The following is a 16675-nucleotide window of genomic DNA, read 5'->3' as shown; positions in this document are numbered from 1 at the left end:
CCACTTAGAGATGCCACCACACCTTACAGCTGAAATGAAACAGTCCAGGAAAAGCATTACCAATGGATTCTGCCACTCATACAAAAAATTGCCTTGTACTGAGTCATCATCATCATCATCATTTATGATTTGTACCCCACCCACATAACTGGGTTTCCCCAGACCATTGGTCCATCTATGTCAGGTGTGCATGTAGGAGCCAGGCCCTGTGACCAATAGGACTTTGCAGGACTGGGACCTTCCTAAGTTTGTTCTGAAGAGGCAAGGCATGGCCTCACAGGTGAGGCTGATTGGTAACTCACAGCACCTGGTGGCAAGAGCTGGGAAGGGCTATAAGGTCAGCATTTCCCTTTGGCTCTTTGCCACAGCAACACGCTTCCTGAACCTTGGCTTCTTGACTCGTTGCTTCTTGATCCTCAGACTCCTAGCTTCGTGACTCCTTGCTTCTTGATCCTTGGACCCTTGACTTTGTGACCGTTGGACCCTTGGCTTCTTGACTCTTGGCTCTCTGACCCTCAGACTCTTGGCTTCCTGACTTCTGGCTTCTGGACCCCTGTTCCTGCTCCCACCCTGCCATCTTGCCCCCAGTCCTGATGTCCTCTGCCGGGACTTCAATTGCCTGTGAACCGGACCATGACAATCTAGTCCAGTTTTGTCTACAAGGACTGGCAGTGTCTCTTCAGGGTTTCAGGCAGGGGATATTCCCAGCACTGCCTGGTAGTGTTGGCGATTGAACCTGGAGCCTTCTACATGCAAAGCAGGTGTCCTGCCACCAGGTTATGATCTTTGCCACCAAACTACAGGATTTCATCTTGCTGGGTCCTTCAAAGACTTCTTGGTCTGTTTGAGTACACACTTTGGATTCTCCTGCAGCTAATTGTCTGTCATCTTCAGCCCCGGCACTGAAGGTGAACTGATCTTCTTGGCTGATCCATTAGTGCGCATTCAGCAGCAGATGGATTGTACTGCGTAGAAAGCATCACATTCAGGGAGGGGAGGCGTGAACACAAAGATGACTTGCGTCAACGGCATCTCCAGTCCTGGCTGGCAACGTGTGCAGCATCCCTCTGAAATAACCTCCCTTGAATGATTCCTTTAATGTTGCATGCTGTAATGCTATGATCTTTACTGGGTCTGTGCCGCATAATAAAATCCATATTGCATTGTATTGTAATTCTATGCTGCTATTGTATCAGTTCATCAGCATTTCTCCTCTCCGTGTGGCACTAGCGCATCCAGAGGGAGGAGACATCTTCCATCATGCCCAACACCTGCACATCTGGCAAAGAGACAGAGATGGCAAGTGATCCATTATCGGGGTGGCAGGAAGAAAAATAAAAGATTTGTCTGAAAAAGAGAGCATTAATCATATTCTTGGAGGAGAAGGTTATTAGGGGCAACTAGCCACAATAGCTATGCTTTGCCTCATTTCTCAGAGGTAGCAATGCTTCTGAATACCAGTTATTGAATGCCACTTGGTGAGAGAGGGCTCTTGTGCTCAGGTGCTGCTTGCAGATTTCTCAGAGACAGCTGGTTGACCATTGTGAGGATGCAGAGCTAGATGGGCCACTGGCCTGATCAACAGCCTCTTTTTCTGTTTTTAAGTATATCCAATACTTTAAAGGTAAAGGGACCCCTGACCATTAGGTCCAGTCGTGGCCGACTCTGGGGTTGTGGCGCTCATCTCACTTTATTGGCCGAGGAAGCCGGCTTACAGCTTCCGGGTTATGTGGCCAGCATGACTAAGCTGCTTCTGACCAACCAGAGCAGCGCATGGAAACACCATTTACCTTCCCGCCAGAGCGGTACCTATTTATCTACTTGCACTTGACGTGCTTTCGATCTGCTAGGTTGGCAGGAGCAGGGACTGAGCAACGGGAGCTCACCCCGTCACGGGGATTCAAACTGCCGATCTTCTGATCAGCAAGTCCTAGGCTCTGTGGTTTAACCCACAGTGCCACCCACGTCCCTATTCAATACTTTAGGTCCACCCTAAAGCCCCACATCATACAAAACAAGGAATGTGGGAAAGAGAGACCAGTTGAAAAATATCTCCCTTTTCTTAATCTATTTGCTCATTGCTAAACTGATTTTCTTAGCCATAAGGACTAGACACTTGGAGTTTGAAAGAAAGAAAGATGATACTGAATTATGTGGGGAACCTGTGGCCCTCCAGATGTTGCAGAACTCCAAGTCCCATCATCCCTAAGCATTGGTCATGCTGGCAGGGGCTGATGGAAGTTGGAGTCCAACAACATCTGAGAGCCACAGGTTCCCCATCTCTGTACTATGTGTTTTTGGGAAGAGGAAAAATAGAGCTGTGCCAAAAGGGATTTAAAAATAAAAAATCATCCATTCAGTGGGTGGGTAGGTACAAAACAAGCCCCTCCCTGGTAAAAAGAAGTATATAACCCCCCCAAAGGATATAATTATTGTGTTCCTATTCAGGTGGCCAAAGTTTTGCACATATGCTCCTTGATTTTAAAAATTTTAATTTCAGAGAAATATTTGCCCCTGCCCGAGATAACAACAGAAAATTGGTTCACATTTTTGTTAGGGAGCTAATATTTTGGGGGAAACTGTGAAGTGGGAAGGCAATGAATTTTGGTCCAGCCTTTTGGCAGAACCCTAAGAACGATGTCTCCACTGGGTGGAAGAATCCTTGATGGGCTCCCACCTGGTCATTATTCCCATATTTACTCCTGGTGTTTATTTAGAGGTCTTTATACAGCAATAAACTCTTTACTGAGCCTACTGACTCTCTGACTTCTGCATATGATGCATTTCCTTAAGGGCTGAAATATTTACACAGATTACACCTTAATAGCTCCCTACAGATTAGATACCTCCCCACCCCACCCCTAATAGACACTAATTGGCCCCGCAAGAAAACATTTATGACCCTTTTCCATTTCTACCTTTTGCCAGAGGCAGATGTCTCTCATCCGTCTAGACAGTATGTTCCACATACATATTGGACATGGTAATCTTTATTCCAGTGTGATCAGATTCACCCTTTTACTCTACAGTGAAAACAGGCTGGTGCATTTTATCTCAAACACTGACGCCTCCTAGTCAATATTAAATTGCCCTCACATTGCCTGAGAAGCACTGGTGCGTTTATTATGATAAAGAGAACCCCACACTTCAGTTGAAAAACACTTCATGCTCCTTCTCAATTCTTCACCTGCAGACTCCTTTTTTATTCTTAAATATATATGAGGAATGGATAAGGAGACAAGGGACTGGCTTCAGGATGATAACCAAAACAGCAGGAGAGAAAAACAGCAGGAGAGAAAAATCGTGTGAAATGCAGCCACCACAATTTGAATGGAGAACTTGCTTTAAACCAAGTCAGACCACTGGTGCTTCTAGCTCTGGCTGGGTACATGCCATACATTGAAAGCACATTTAAAGCCCCCAACTTTCCCCAGAGAATCTTGAGAACTGCCATTTGTTAAGGGTATTGGGAACTGTAGCTCTGTGGTGGGTAAACTACAGTTCCCAGTATTCTTGTGGGGAGGCCATGTATGGTGTTTACATAGCCTTGGTATTATCTACATAATGTGGTGTAGTGGTTAAGACCAGTGGACTCGTAATCTGGTGAACCAGGTTTGATTCCCTGCTCCTCCACATGCAGCTGCTGGGTGATCTTGGGCTAGTCACACTTCTCTGAAGACTCTCAGCCCCACTCACCTCACAGAGTGTTTGTTGTGGGGGAGGAAGGGAGATTGTTAGCCGCTTTGAGACTCCTTAGGGTAGTGATAAAGTCAGATATCGAATCCAAATTCTTCTTCTTCTACATCAGCTTCCACAACCTTGAGCCATCCTGATGTTACTGAACTACAGTTCCCATCACCCCTGGCTATTGGCTGTGCTGCCTAGGGCTGATGGGGCTTGGAGTTTGGCAAAATCTGGAAGGCCAAAAGCCCTGCATCCTGTGTCTTACTTCCTGTGCTTTGCACAAATGCACCAAAGTTGCTGGCAGACATTGCAAATGGACCATTTTTACTTCCAAGGCCTGCCTTGTTCACATTACCGTGGTGATTATTGTGACGCACCAAATTTAATTAGGAATTTACGGAAAGCTTTCGATGCCTCAATTATGACCATAGACAAGCAGCAACCTTTTGAGAGGTTTGCTGTCTGGAGTGTATATATAAATATCTTTTTCTAACAGAAATTAGATGGGGAGGCTGTGGGAGCTGTGGGTGTCTGTGCATGCATTCATGTGTTTTGAAATCTGAATGTTTGAGTCATAGCTCGGTTATGTATTTTAAAAAAATTCCTCTTTTTATAAGACATGGGGGGGCAACCCCAACTAGGCACAGAGGTCAGGATCCAGTTACTTAATCTGTCCACACATTTTTTCTCCTTTTCTTCCTTTGACCTGGAAGACCTCATGCTGTAACACAAACTGCCTTTGGAACTCTCTGCAGCATGAAAGAGGAACCTTTGTTCAGCCATGATCACAGGCCATGCTGTTTGGGGCCAGTGGGAGTTGGAGTGTGACCTATACCTAATGGTAGGACTGGCCCTGCTGGTATTCTAAAATGGTACAGTCCAGATTACCATGGCAAGACTCCAATATTTCTATCTATTGTATGTGTAGACCAGGGCAGGCAAATCTGACAATTTTTGTTTCTTTCTATTAATCGTTTTTCAACAGTTCTCCAACAGTTTGCAAATTTTCATTTTAGAAAAACTGTGCGAAAATTCACCAACATTTTGCTACAATTTTCTCCTTAATATACACATTCCAACATGCACATTTTTGCAAAGCCGTTTCCTCTAATGCAATACTTTTTGTATTCTTCCACCCCCACAATATATTCATGCTAATGTACGCTTTGGCCGAGTATATGCATTTTTGTACACATTGCTTGTGCACGGCACTGCAAAATTCGGAGAAGTGCAAATTTCGAAGGGTGGCTGTGACGCAGGTGATGTACTGTTTTGGAAAGGGCAACTTAGACAGCATTGCCTTTACATGTGAACTGAACTGAATTTCTCCATTGTTCTGAGAACAGACGTGGACCTTGTGAAAGACCCTCTTCCTGTTGTAGGGGAGTCTGAATGACCAGGCGCCATTAAGAGAGGCACAGGAGAAAGAAGAGTCACAGGCTCACATTCACCTCAACAGCCTTGGAAAGAGCTCTGCATATTAATTTGTTCTCCCTCCAGTTCTCGGTGTCATGACATCTGTGTAGTATATCCTGTTAGCATTTGCATCAAAAATCAGCCCTGTTGCTATGAGATGGGTCCTGCTTTGAACCATTCAGCCTTGTCTCCCACTCCTTCCCCCACCCTGCTTTCTCCACTCCATAAACTCAGAACTTGATGCCACCGCCACCCACCCCCAAGCAAGCATTTAAGCCAGAAGTCCAACCTTTCGATCTAGATTTAGATAACACCCGTACTTTCTTCTGCTAAACACTGTTCATCGTCCAGATATTTGCAAGGCCGAATATTACCATTTTGCTTAAATTTGAAATCTGGTTCAACCACTATGCCTGGCAGCTGTTTGATGAGCAATGTATTCAGGGCAAAGCAAACCATTGGTGCAAAACAACAGAACAGAACAAGTCAGTCCATCACATCTGTTTTAGTTTGTTATGAGATACAAGGCTATTCTGGGACAAGGTTGCTCTTTCTTTTGAAAGGGTCCCTAGAAAGCTAGGAGCTGGGGAGCAGGATCACAGTTTACATATAGTAATATGGTTTATGCGCAGTTCACCGATCCAGGTTGCATTTGAACATCACCACCTGCAGGAGAGGCAATTTATGCACAATTGAAGGAATTGCTCTACCCCCAAATTTCTATGGCGGGGTGGAGGGAACCTCAGGTCTGGGGAGGGGGGCATATATGGCTTCCAAGGCCTCTCTGTGTGACCCTCAGAACTCTCCCCAAGCCTGACCTTGTTTTACATAGTTAAACTATGGAACAAGATTTTTGCAATGCAGTTCCCAACCAACCCATGTTTAGAAAAATGCATATAGGAAGGGAAAGTGTGACGATAACCTACAAAAGAAGCATTATTTTAGGGAAAACATAAATATTAGGAGAAAATCACTTTGTCAACGTTTGTATATTAGGTGGCGGGGAAATCTGCATATTAGGAGAAATTTGCACTAAGAGGCTGATGAATTTTCACGAGGACTTTAAAAAATGGAAAGCTGTGTGCAAATGTGAAGAACAGAATTTATGATTGTGAAAATGAAACACTGAGAGAACTGAAATTGATGGATCCATCCCTACTGATGCCTTCCTAGGCCCATCGCTTGACTAAGTCTGCTAAGGACATCAGAAGAGCCTGTTGGATGAAGCCAAAGGCCCGTCTAGTCCAGCCTCCTGTTGTCACAGGGGCCTGTGGAGGGAAGCCTGCAGGACCGAAGCACAAGAGCACTCTCTTCTCCCATAGTCTCCCACATTTGGTATTCAGAAGCATGACTGCCTCCAACCATGCACATAGTGCTGGATATTAATAGAGGTTCATGGTGCATGTTGGCACTAATGACGTGGAGGGATGGAACTATGCGGTCTGTGTTGTGCATAAAGCTTAGTGGCAAGTTTCCTCCCTCCCTCCCTCTCTCCCTCTCTCTCTCTCTCTCTCTCTCCCCCCCCCTGGGCATCTCTGCCCTTTTCCTGCATCCCACTCTGTGCCACCTCTCACACCACCAGCCTCCTTCTCACACATACAGCCAGAAATACCACCTGCCAATGTGTGGAGGGCTCCTGATCAAAATTAGAGCCTGTGACTCATCCCGCCCTCCTGCCTTCGGCGTCACAAACCTGGGGGGAATTCTCCCTCCACCTGTCCTCCCTGCCCAGTCCCCCTCCAATGTCCTCCAGAGGCGTGGATGCCGAATTCCTTGGCATTGGATCCAGAGGCCACTGCCAACTGCCAAAGGGAGAAAGACCAGGGTTTGGCGTTAATCAAATTAACCGTCAGATTTATACCGCAGGGTTGTCTAGTCTTAAATAGGCACTTAGCAATTCAGCACAGCAGTGGATCCATAAGTGCCTGCCAGCAGGCAGAAAGCAGAATAGTAAGCGCAGGTTCTCTACAAACAACCCCAAAAAGATGGTGGCTACAGCCTGGGGAAATAAGGGATTTCCCCAAAGCTCCCCCCCCCAAAAGGGCATTGTAGAGTTAGAAAAAGTTCCAGGGGGAAACACAACAAAATAATCACAGGGACAGAGGGAAGAAAAATTGCAGAGTTTGGGACTTTTTAGTTTAGAGAACAGGCAGGTAAGAGGGGACATGGGAGAAGTGTATACATTTATTCATGGCATGGAGAAAATGGTTAGAGAAAAGTTTTTCTCCCTCTCTCATAACACAAGAACTCATGGACAACCAGAGAAGCTGAATGTTGGAATGTTCAGGACAGACAAAAGAAAGTCCCTCCTCAGACACTGCGTAGTTGTGGAACTCGCCCCTGCAGGAGGCAGCTGACTTGGATGGCTTGGTGTGATGGCCTGGGAATCTAATTCAGAGGCTGAACTGGAGGAGTCCCAGCCTGCACAGGAGTCCCCGCCTCCAGGGCCGGCTGAGCCCGGGCAGGGGCTTGAATCTGTGCCGGATCCTCAGGAGCAGACACCAGATGTATCCACACTGGCTCTGGAGGTGATTGAGGACCCATTGCCTGCAGGTGCGCCTCTCCCAGCCCTGTCAGGGGAAGGTGAGCCTCCCCCTGGGTCCACTAACCCTCCAGCCTCTCCTGAGCTGCAGAGGCTCAGGGCAGAGAGGCAGAGGGAACTAAGTTCTCTCAGGAGGAGTGCTCGCCTTAAGGCCAGGAGAGGCGAGTAACCCCTGGGCTGGGACCGCCCTAGGCCTCAGAGGAGATAAAGGCCAGTCAGCCCAGTCCCAGGTTGCGGGAGCAACGTCGTTGGAAACCTGTTCCTGCCAGCACCCAGACCTGTTTTTCCGGAGTTCCCGACCACGCCCGGCTTCTTGCTTTGGACCCCGCTTCGCCCTTGGTGGACAGTCTCCAGACCCTCGACCCAGGACCGGACTCTGACCATGCCTCACGGTAACCCCTCCCGGGACCAGCACACTTTAAAAGAGGATTGGGCAAATTCATGGAGGAGATTAAGGTTGTCAGTGGTTACTCACCATGATGGCTCCACAGCAGCCTCTAGGCTGTAAAATTCTCTCCCATAGAGGTGTGTCATGGAATAACAGGGATGAGAAACTGCAGGTCCAGGGGCCACATGTAGTCCTCACAAGCCTCTCCACCTGGCCCTCAGGAATCTCCCTAGGTCACACACCCTTTCCAGGGCATACACTGGTTCTGCTTCATTCCCTCCTTGAATGCTTTGGTCCAGCTAGAAGGTATACCTGAACTCTGACCATGCATCCTGTTCACCTGGATGGAGGATTGAGAGGGGGTGGGTGAGGGGGTGTTGAAACTAGGAACTGGGCTCACTTCATTGCTCTGTACATTTTCTAGACAGACTCAAAGACCCCTCTATCCTCCTGACAGACAAGCAAGAGGCATTATGGGAGTTCAAGGACACATCCCAGCCGGGCAAAAACAATCAGGGTTTGAAGTAGGTCCAGTGAGGGATGTGACATGGGAAAAGAGGACTGGCCAGAGGTGAGTTCTGAGGGCCAGATAGAGAGGATTTGGTGACCAGGAATGAGGGTTCCCACCCCTGCTCTTGAAAATCTGGCAATTTGGCTATTTATCATTTGGAGCTGTGACCACTGGCAGAGGAAGAGGAGTGAGGGGGGAGCGCACCGCCCCTGGCAGCATGATCCCAGTAGGGTGCCGTTGCAGCTGCCCCCCACCAGCACTGGGTGCCACACCCCTGCAGGCGGAGTGCCCTGCCCCAGGACATGCATCACACCCCTGCAGGCAGCACACCATGCCCCCAAGACATGTGCCACACCCCTGTGGGTGGCACGCCATGCCCCCAGGACATGTGCCAGCCCCGCCCCCACCTTCAGGGGTTAGGCGCTGCCCTGGGAACCATGTTGCAAGATTCAATCTGTTCAATTTTGCCTTGTTGACGAGATCCAAAGCAAGCCAGCACAGCCTCGGCCTTACCTATGAACATAAAAGTGATGTTCCACCATTCAACCAAGTCTTAGGGAGAAAAAGACCCCGGCATGTGATCTTTTGCAAAAGCACACCTGCAAATTCTTCGGCAAATTCCATTTCCCAAATGCCACCTCTCAATAACAGCAACAGTAGCAGCAACAAAGAAGCCGTGCTCCCCAGCTCCACTTCAGTCCAATCCCAGGAACCAGACACTTTATAATATGACAGTCCCCCAGCTGAAAGTGCCTTGCCAAAAGGGTTCTTGAGCACTGATTCAAAACAGGGAGAAATCAACCACAAAACCGAGAGCTGCTTCTGAAGTGATCCTGCTTTCTTTGCCCTTGGTAATTGACAGAAGATGGAACAGGAGAAGAGGAACATGTTAGAGGTTTCAAATCTTAATAGGGAACCTGCTGCAACAAAAAGAGCTTCTTCTCTTACTCTGGTGGAATAAAATGGCCAGCTGGGGGCAGAGAATAAAGCCAAACTCCTGGTGAAGGAGTTGAGGCAGCCCCACACTGGAAACCCGGGTCCATAGCTTCCAGCATATTGAGGGCAAAAGCCAGGATGCCATCTTCTGCGACACCAGCTTCCTCTTTCTTTCTCATGAGAAGACAGCAGCCATTTTGGGTGCTCCGATCTCACACAATTTCATGTCACAAACCCTCCCCCGCAAAAAAAACCCACACTGTTGGGGGAACAGCAAACAAAAATCCACTTTTGGGGGTGTCTTGTGAAATCGCAGCCCCAGAAAAGGCACTTAAGAGGGAGGGAATTGCAGGGCAAAATCATGTGAGATAATGGCACCCAAAATGGTCACTGACCTCTTGTGAGGGGGGGAAACGATGTCCCTTTTTTATGGGACACTTGTGGGGTATATGGGTCAGAACCATGAGGTGCAGCCAAAGAACAACCCAAGAATGAGAACTAACATAGGGAGTTGCCGTATACCAAGTGAGACCACTAGTCCATCTAGCTCAGCATTGTCAACATTATGCTGAGTCAGACCGACGTTCTATCTAGCTCAGTATTGTCTGCAATGACTGAGAGCAACTCTCCAGGGTTTTAGACAGGGAGTCTTTTCCAGCCCTCCCTAGAGATGCCAGGGGTTGAAGCTGGGATCTTGCAAAACAGATGCTGTACCCCTGAGCTACAGTTCTGCAAGGAACATGACCATTGTTTGAGCAAAATCCCAGCCTTAGCAATACGTTTTCTGGCCAGGGAGAGACATTGGCCACCTGGCCTGGAAGAGTGGGGGAAACCTTTCATTATCCAGGAAGGCAAGCACATAAGAGCCTGCTGGATCAAGCCAATGGCCCATCTGGTCCAACATCCTGGTCTCACATTCGTCAAGCAGATGCCAATATGTGAAGCAAGGCTTGAGTGCAGTGGAGGTAGAACCTGGCCATTGTGATGAGCAGGGCTGTCTTCAGCAGATGTGGCACCAGGGTGCAAATATTTGCCCAGCGCCCCCAAATTACCACGGATAGTGTTGGGGTGGCCATAGCTGTGCACTGCCAGCCATGGGGGGCTGCAACTCTCCCCCATGCAGCAGAGCAATCCCTGCAGAGGCTTGGGAGAGAAGCTGTGCTCCCACCAGCCTTATGGCTGGCGGGGCACAGCTGGCAGGTGTCCAGGGAAAGGGAGGCCGCCAGCAAAGCTGTGCAGATCCCCCACTTGCTGGGGCACCCCTAAGAGGCTGGTGCCCTGGCGCAACGCACCACTAAGCCCTATGGGAAAGACAGCTCTGGTGGTGAGTAGCCACTGACAGCCTCATTGTCAATGAATTTATTTAACCACCGATCTACAATTTCCAGAATGGTATAACCACCAATTCCCTCTTCCCAGGGAACCCTGGAAATTGTAGATCTGTATGGGGTCTCCTAATAACTCTCAGGACCCTTAACAAACCACAGTTCCCCGGGGGGGGGGAGAGCCGTGACTATTAAAGTGGTACAGGAGTGCTTTAAATGCATGGCCCCATATGTGATCAAAGTGACAGCGATGGATTTAAGAGATTGTCTATATATCCATGAACTCTTAAGAATTTTTTATTGCAACAGTGGAGGGATATATATCTTTCCATAAACGGATAAAAAGCCATATATATTAACCCATGTGATTCAGCAGCAGAATATCTGTCAGGAACTCTTAAGATGTTTTATTGCAAGGGTTGTGGAATATAAATCTTTAAATAAATAAATAAATAAATAAATACCTTAACCCAGTGATTTAGCAGCAGTAGATACATACCAAAAACTCTCAAGTTACGAAGACACTTGCCCTGAAAGGCGGGATATAAATCTTTTAATAAAGAAATAAAAGAAATACCTTAAGCCTTGTGATTCAGCAGCCAGCCAGTTGGGAATATATCAATGGTTCCCACACTTGACTAACAGTGATTGCTCAGGCGAATCACTCCCTAGCTTGATATTTAAAAGTTTACTCATTTCTGCTGGCAACCAGTTTTTTAATTACTCATGTTGTCTATAAAGGCAATGTGATAAATTTTTGGCAAGATTTAATACCGGCAGTAATTAATATCTTTCCCGGGAGATTATAAAAGTTTCTTGGAAATGTCCCTTCTGTGTATACAAACTAGGCTAGTAATGGGCATAGATATTTCAGTGTCTCCTAACTGTTGACTTTATTACAATATTAACTTCTGTCCAGGTGGACATCTCATCTGCCATCACTTCACAGCAGAGCCAGTTCCCACTCTGAGTCATCGGGTGCTGAGAAATCAAGAGGAATTTTGTAGCAGGATGAGCAGTCCATCAATGGAACCTGTTGTCAGAGGAGATGTCAATTCCCCCTTGCTAAGAACATAAGAAGAGCCTCCTTGACCAAGCCAAATGTCCATCTAGTCAAGCATTCAGTGGAAAACCAGATGCTCCTATGGGAAGCCCAAAGCTGGTGGCCATCACTATCTCCTATGGGATAAAATTCCACAGTTTTGACAAAGTACTTCCCTTTATCTCTCCCAAATCTTAAGAACATAGGAAGAGTCTGGCTGTTGGAATAGGCCCAGCGTAGTCCAGCATACTGTTCTCACGGTGGCCAAGCAGATACTACCAGGAAGCCTACCAGTAGGGCTGGGGGATATCAAGTTTTCAATATAATGATATATCACCAGCTAAATATTGTGATATACTGATATATCATACTGTCTGAAGTAAGGATGGAGCTATGTCGAGACACTGGATGGCTTCACAGTTTTTCCTGCATCATGATTTTTGCATAGGGGACACACACACACACACACACACACACACACATCATGATTCACAATATATTGCCAGGTCAAAAATTATGAAGCCGATATCACAACATGGACTTCAAACCAATTTTGGACGCTATATTGCCCAGCCCTACCTACCAGCAGGACCTGAGTGCAGCAGAACTTTCCCCACTTATAATTCTCAGTGTGTGGTCTTCAGAGGCATACCATCTCCAATGTTGGAGGTAGAGCATATTCATCATGGCTAGTGGTCTTTGATGACCATCTTCTCCACAAGCTATGGAATTAGCTCCCACAAGGGGCAGTGATGGCCACCAGCTTGGACATCTTTCAAAACATTGTACAAATTCATGGAGGATAGGACTATCAAGAGCTGCTCCCCATGGTTGTTATGGTCTGCCTCCATGGTCAGGCACATTATGCTTCTGAATACCAGTTTCTGGAAACCACAGGAGATGAGAGTGCTGTTGCACTTGAGTCCTGCTTGTTGACTTCCCACTGGGCCATCTAGTTGACCACTGTTAGGAAAGGGTGCTGGACTAGATAGGATATTGGCCTGATCCAGCAGGCTCTTCTTGTGTTTCTGTTACCAGGGCTCAAAGAGTCAACTATTCAACCTCTGCTTTTGAAGTCCCTTGAAAATGACATTGTTCCAGTTAAGATGAGTCAAGAACACAGCCGCCTCCATCTGCAGCCACTGCTTTCATTGTTAATGTTACAAAGCCAACTGAGAGAAAAAGAGACTCGGTGAGATGAAGTCACAATGGGAAATAATTGATATTTGCCACACTTCACTGGGAAAATGAGTGGGGGAAATCTTTGAAAAGTGATATCCTCCCCAAGAAGCACTCTACCTTCATACATACTCAAGGCAAATTCCCATCTGAACAGTAAATGTGTGATTTTTGAGTCTACAAGTGAAGAGGACATTCTTCCAGCAATTTCAAAAGCATAGAACCACAAGACTGAGGGGGGCGAGAAAAAAGAGAATGGGAAACTGTGGCCCTCCCAGCAGACCCAACCAGAAGGTTATATAACACCAATCCTGTCCCCAACTGCATTGGCTGACAATTTAGTTTCCAGGCCCAATTCAAAGTGCTGGTTTTGAGCCATAAAGCCTTAAACAGCTCAGGACCACAGTATCTCAAAGACCACCTCTCCTCTTATGAACCAACTTGGGCACTGCAGTCATCATGTGAAGCCCTTCTTCATGTGGCAGCACAAGAACGGACCTTTTCTGTGGTGGCTCACCGTTTGTGGAAAGCTCTCCTCAGGGAGGCTTGCCTGGCACCTTCATTACATATCCATAGGCGCCAGACCTAAACATTCCTCTTCTCCAAGGCCTTTGGCTGATTTAATAATCTTTGAGCTTTGAAACTGGGGGATATTTTTCTGCTACTATGTTATGCATTTTTGTGTTTTTGTAAACCACCCTATGATCCTTGGATAAAGGGCTGTGTGTGTGTGTGTGTGTGTGTGTGTGTGTGTGTGGACAATCCCTGTCTGCAGGCTTACAAGATAAAAGGCATGGCACAGAAGAAAATGGAATAGGGAGGGTAGAGGATGAATGCAGACTGAGGCAATAATGGAGATGGTCACAGGTCATCAACTCACTTGGCCAGGCAGATTTGATTGCCAAAGAATTGATGCTTTTGAATTATGGTGCTGGAGGAGACTCTTGAGAGTCCCAAGAAGATCAAACCTATCCATTCTGAAGGAAATCAGCCCTGAGTGCTCACTGGAAGGACAGATCCTGAAGCTGAGGCTCCAATACTTTGGCCACCTCATGAGAAGAGAAGACTCCCTAGAAAAGATCCTGATGCTGGGAAAGATTGAGGGGACGACAGAGGACAAGATAGTGTTCTTGAAGCTACCCGCATGAGTTTGACCAAACTGCAGGAGGCAGTAGAAGACAGGAGTGCCTGGTGTGCTCTGGTCCATAGGGTCATGAAGAGTCGGACACGACTAAATGACTAAAACAGCAACAACAAGCACCCTCCCAGTAAGACACAGCAAGACACAGCAACAGCCCATGAGGCAGTGAGTCACTGCTATTCTTCACCACTGTCACCATGCATGGGGAGGAGGGGGAGTGCAGGAACATAAGCTTGGAGAAACACCCTATAGCAGGGGTCAGCAAACTTTTTCAGCAGGGGTCCGGTCCACTGTCCCTCAGACCTTGTGGGGGGCTGGACTATATTTTGGGGAGAGAGAGAAAATGAACAAATTCCTATGCCCCACAAATAACCCAGAGAGGCATTTTAAATAAAAGGGCACATTCTACTCATGTAAAAACACACTGATTCCTGGATTGTCCATGGGCTGGATTTAGAAGGCGATTGGGCTGGATCCGGCCCCCGGGCCTTAGTTAGCCTACCCATGCCCTATAGAGCTGCAAAGCCAGTGAGAACATGAAGAGAAGCTTGGACGGAGGAGCAGAAAGTGTCATTGTTTATAAAGTTACGTTGATACATATGGATTAACATATTTACATTTCATGCCCATCTGCATCTCCCTTTCTCCATTTTCTGTGATGTGGAAGGAGCCACCTTAAAGGTTAATCTGCCCAGGCATAGCCACACTGAAACAAGCAGGCAGAGTTTTTCTATTGTTACTCATTCCGCAAATATTGTGGAGCGAGAGACCTCAGAGTGAGAAAGAGCCTCTTTTCATGCCCAGAGAGGACGGCATCTCACCAGGGGTGCATTTGTGGCAATCTGTTCACGATAACATCAAAGATTAAGTGTGCCTTTTTACTTATCTCATGTTTCCCATGCTACTGGTTCATTAGTGTCTTGGCATCCAGCCACCTCCGCTAGGACATTTCCATGCTTCTACAGCATACATGGAAAGGGAGAGAATTTGTGCGCAGTGAGACACCGAAACCTGGAAACAGGAGGCACAGCTAACGTTGACATTTCTCAATAAGCAATAGATTCACCTGTTCATTCGGAGAGTGGTCTTCAATATGAGCAAGGTAACTCGCAAATAATAGTCATAATAATCCAATTTATTATCTCATTATTTATTTACTGCATTTATATCTCACTTTCTCTCCAAGAAGAAGAAGAAGAGTTTGGATTTGATATCCCGCTTTATCACTACCCTAAGGAGTCTCAAAGCGGCTAACATTCTCCTTTCCCTTCCTCCCCCACAACAAACACTCTGGCTGAGAGACTTCAGAGAAGTGAGACTAGCCCAAGGTCACCCAGCAGCTGCATGTGGAGGAGCGGACCCCCCGCCACTTTGTCCTCACCACAACCCTGTGAGGTAGCTTAGGGTGAGAGTAAGCGACTGGCCCAAGGTCACCCAGTGAGCTACCTTTGTTATCTTGGAGAACAAAGAATGAGAATGGTCATTCAGATCAAAGACAGAAGGTGGGCTTAATCAAAGTAAGTCTTCGGAAGCCTAGGAATGAATGGAGGCAAGAGTTGCCAACTATTCCATTAGCCCTGCTCCTCTGCCTTTGGAAACAGCTTAGCCTATCTCAATGAGGAAGAGCTCTGGCTTTTTCCTACCTGCTGAGGGCAGCTTTGCCTGCCTTATTTTTGCGAATCAAGCACACAGTTCAAGGCATATCAAACTAGGCTGGGCCACAAACTCAAGCCCAGAGCCCTTGTCAGAAGCCAACGGTAGAAAGGATACACATTTTTTCCAACACTTAGTTGGACAGGTGTGGGCAGTTACAAAGGCTGCCAGGGAAAGTCTCCTGCTGACTTTCTAAAAGAGGTAAAGGCTGGCATCTGTCCATAGGGGAGGCGCTGGCCACTCTGCAGGCTCCCTGGCAAAAACGGACTGCCAATCTGGTAGATGCCAATAGGTAGCACGATTGTTCTCCTGCCATCCCTTCCCACTCGCTCATGGTGGGAAGAGCAGCCAAATGGTGCCAGGCAGGGCAGCTGCTCCAAAGTTGCAGATGACATTGACTCAAGATGCTGAAAGCATCTCATTCTGGCAGAATCAGTGGTGAGGATGTTGGAAGCTGCTTTCTACTGAGGTGAGATTTTCTGTCCATTTCGGACAGTTTTGTTTGATCCAGGAGCAAACCAACATGGCACAACTTCAGATGTTGTTTGACCCTTGCCCAGGCTGGCTGGGGTTGATGTGAGTTGGGGAGTCCAACAACATCTGGCGGGCCCTATGCCCTCCCTGGGGGTGCCCAGGACTGAACAGTGGTGTTCCACCACAGAAGTATGGTTCTTCCCTTGGATCTAATGGAGCAAAGCGTCCACTTCAAGAGAATCTCTTCAGTCATGGCATCCCACAATTGCCATTCAAAATTCTCATCCAAATTTTGCAATGCAAGTCTCCAGCCGTTTTTAAAAGGCATATACTGTGCACAGAAACGTTTTGTGAAAAACATACATTATATCAGGCTTTGCAAGC

Source organism: Podarcis melisellensis (genome assembly GCF_964234715.1).
Source record: "Podarcis melisellensis genome assembly, chromosome: 14".
Classification (NCBI taxonomy): Eukaryota; Metazoa; Chordata; class Lepidosauria; order Squamata; family Lacertidae; genus Podarcis; species Podarcis melisellensis.
Note: the sequence above shows the minus strand (reverse complement) of the source record.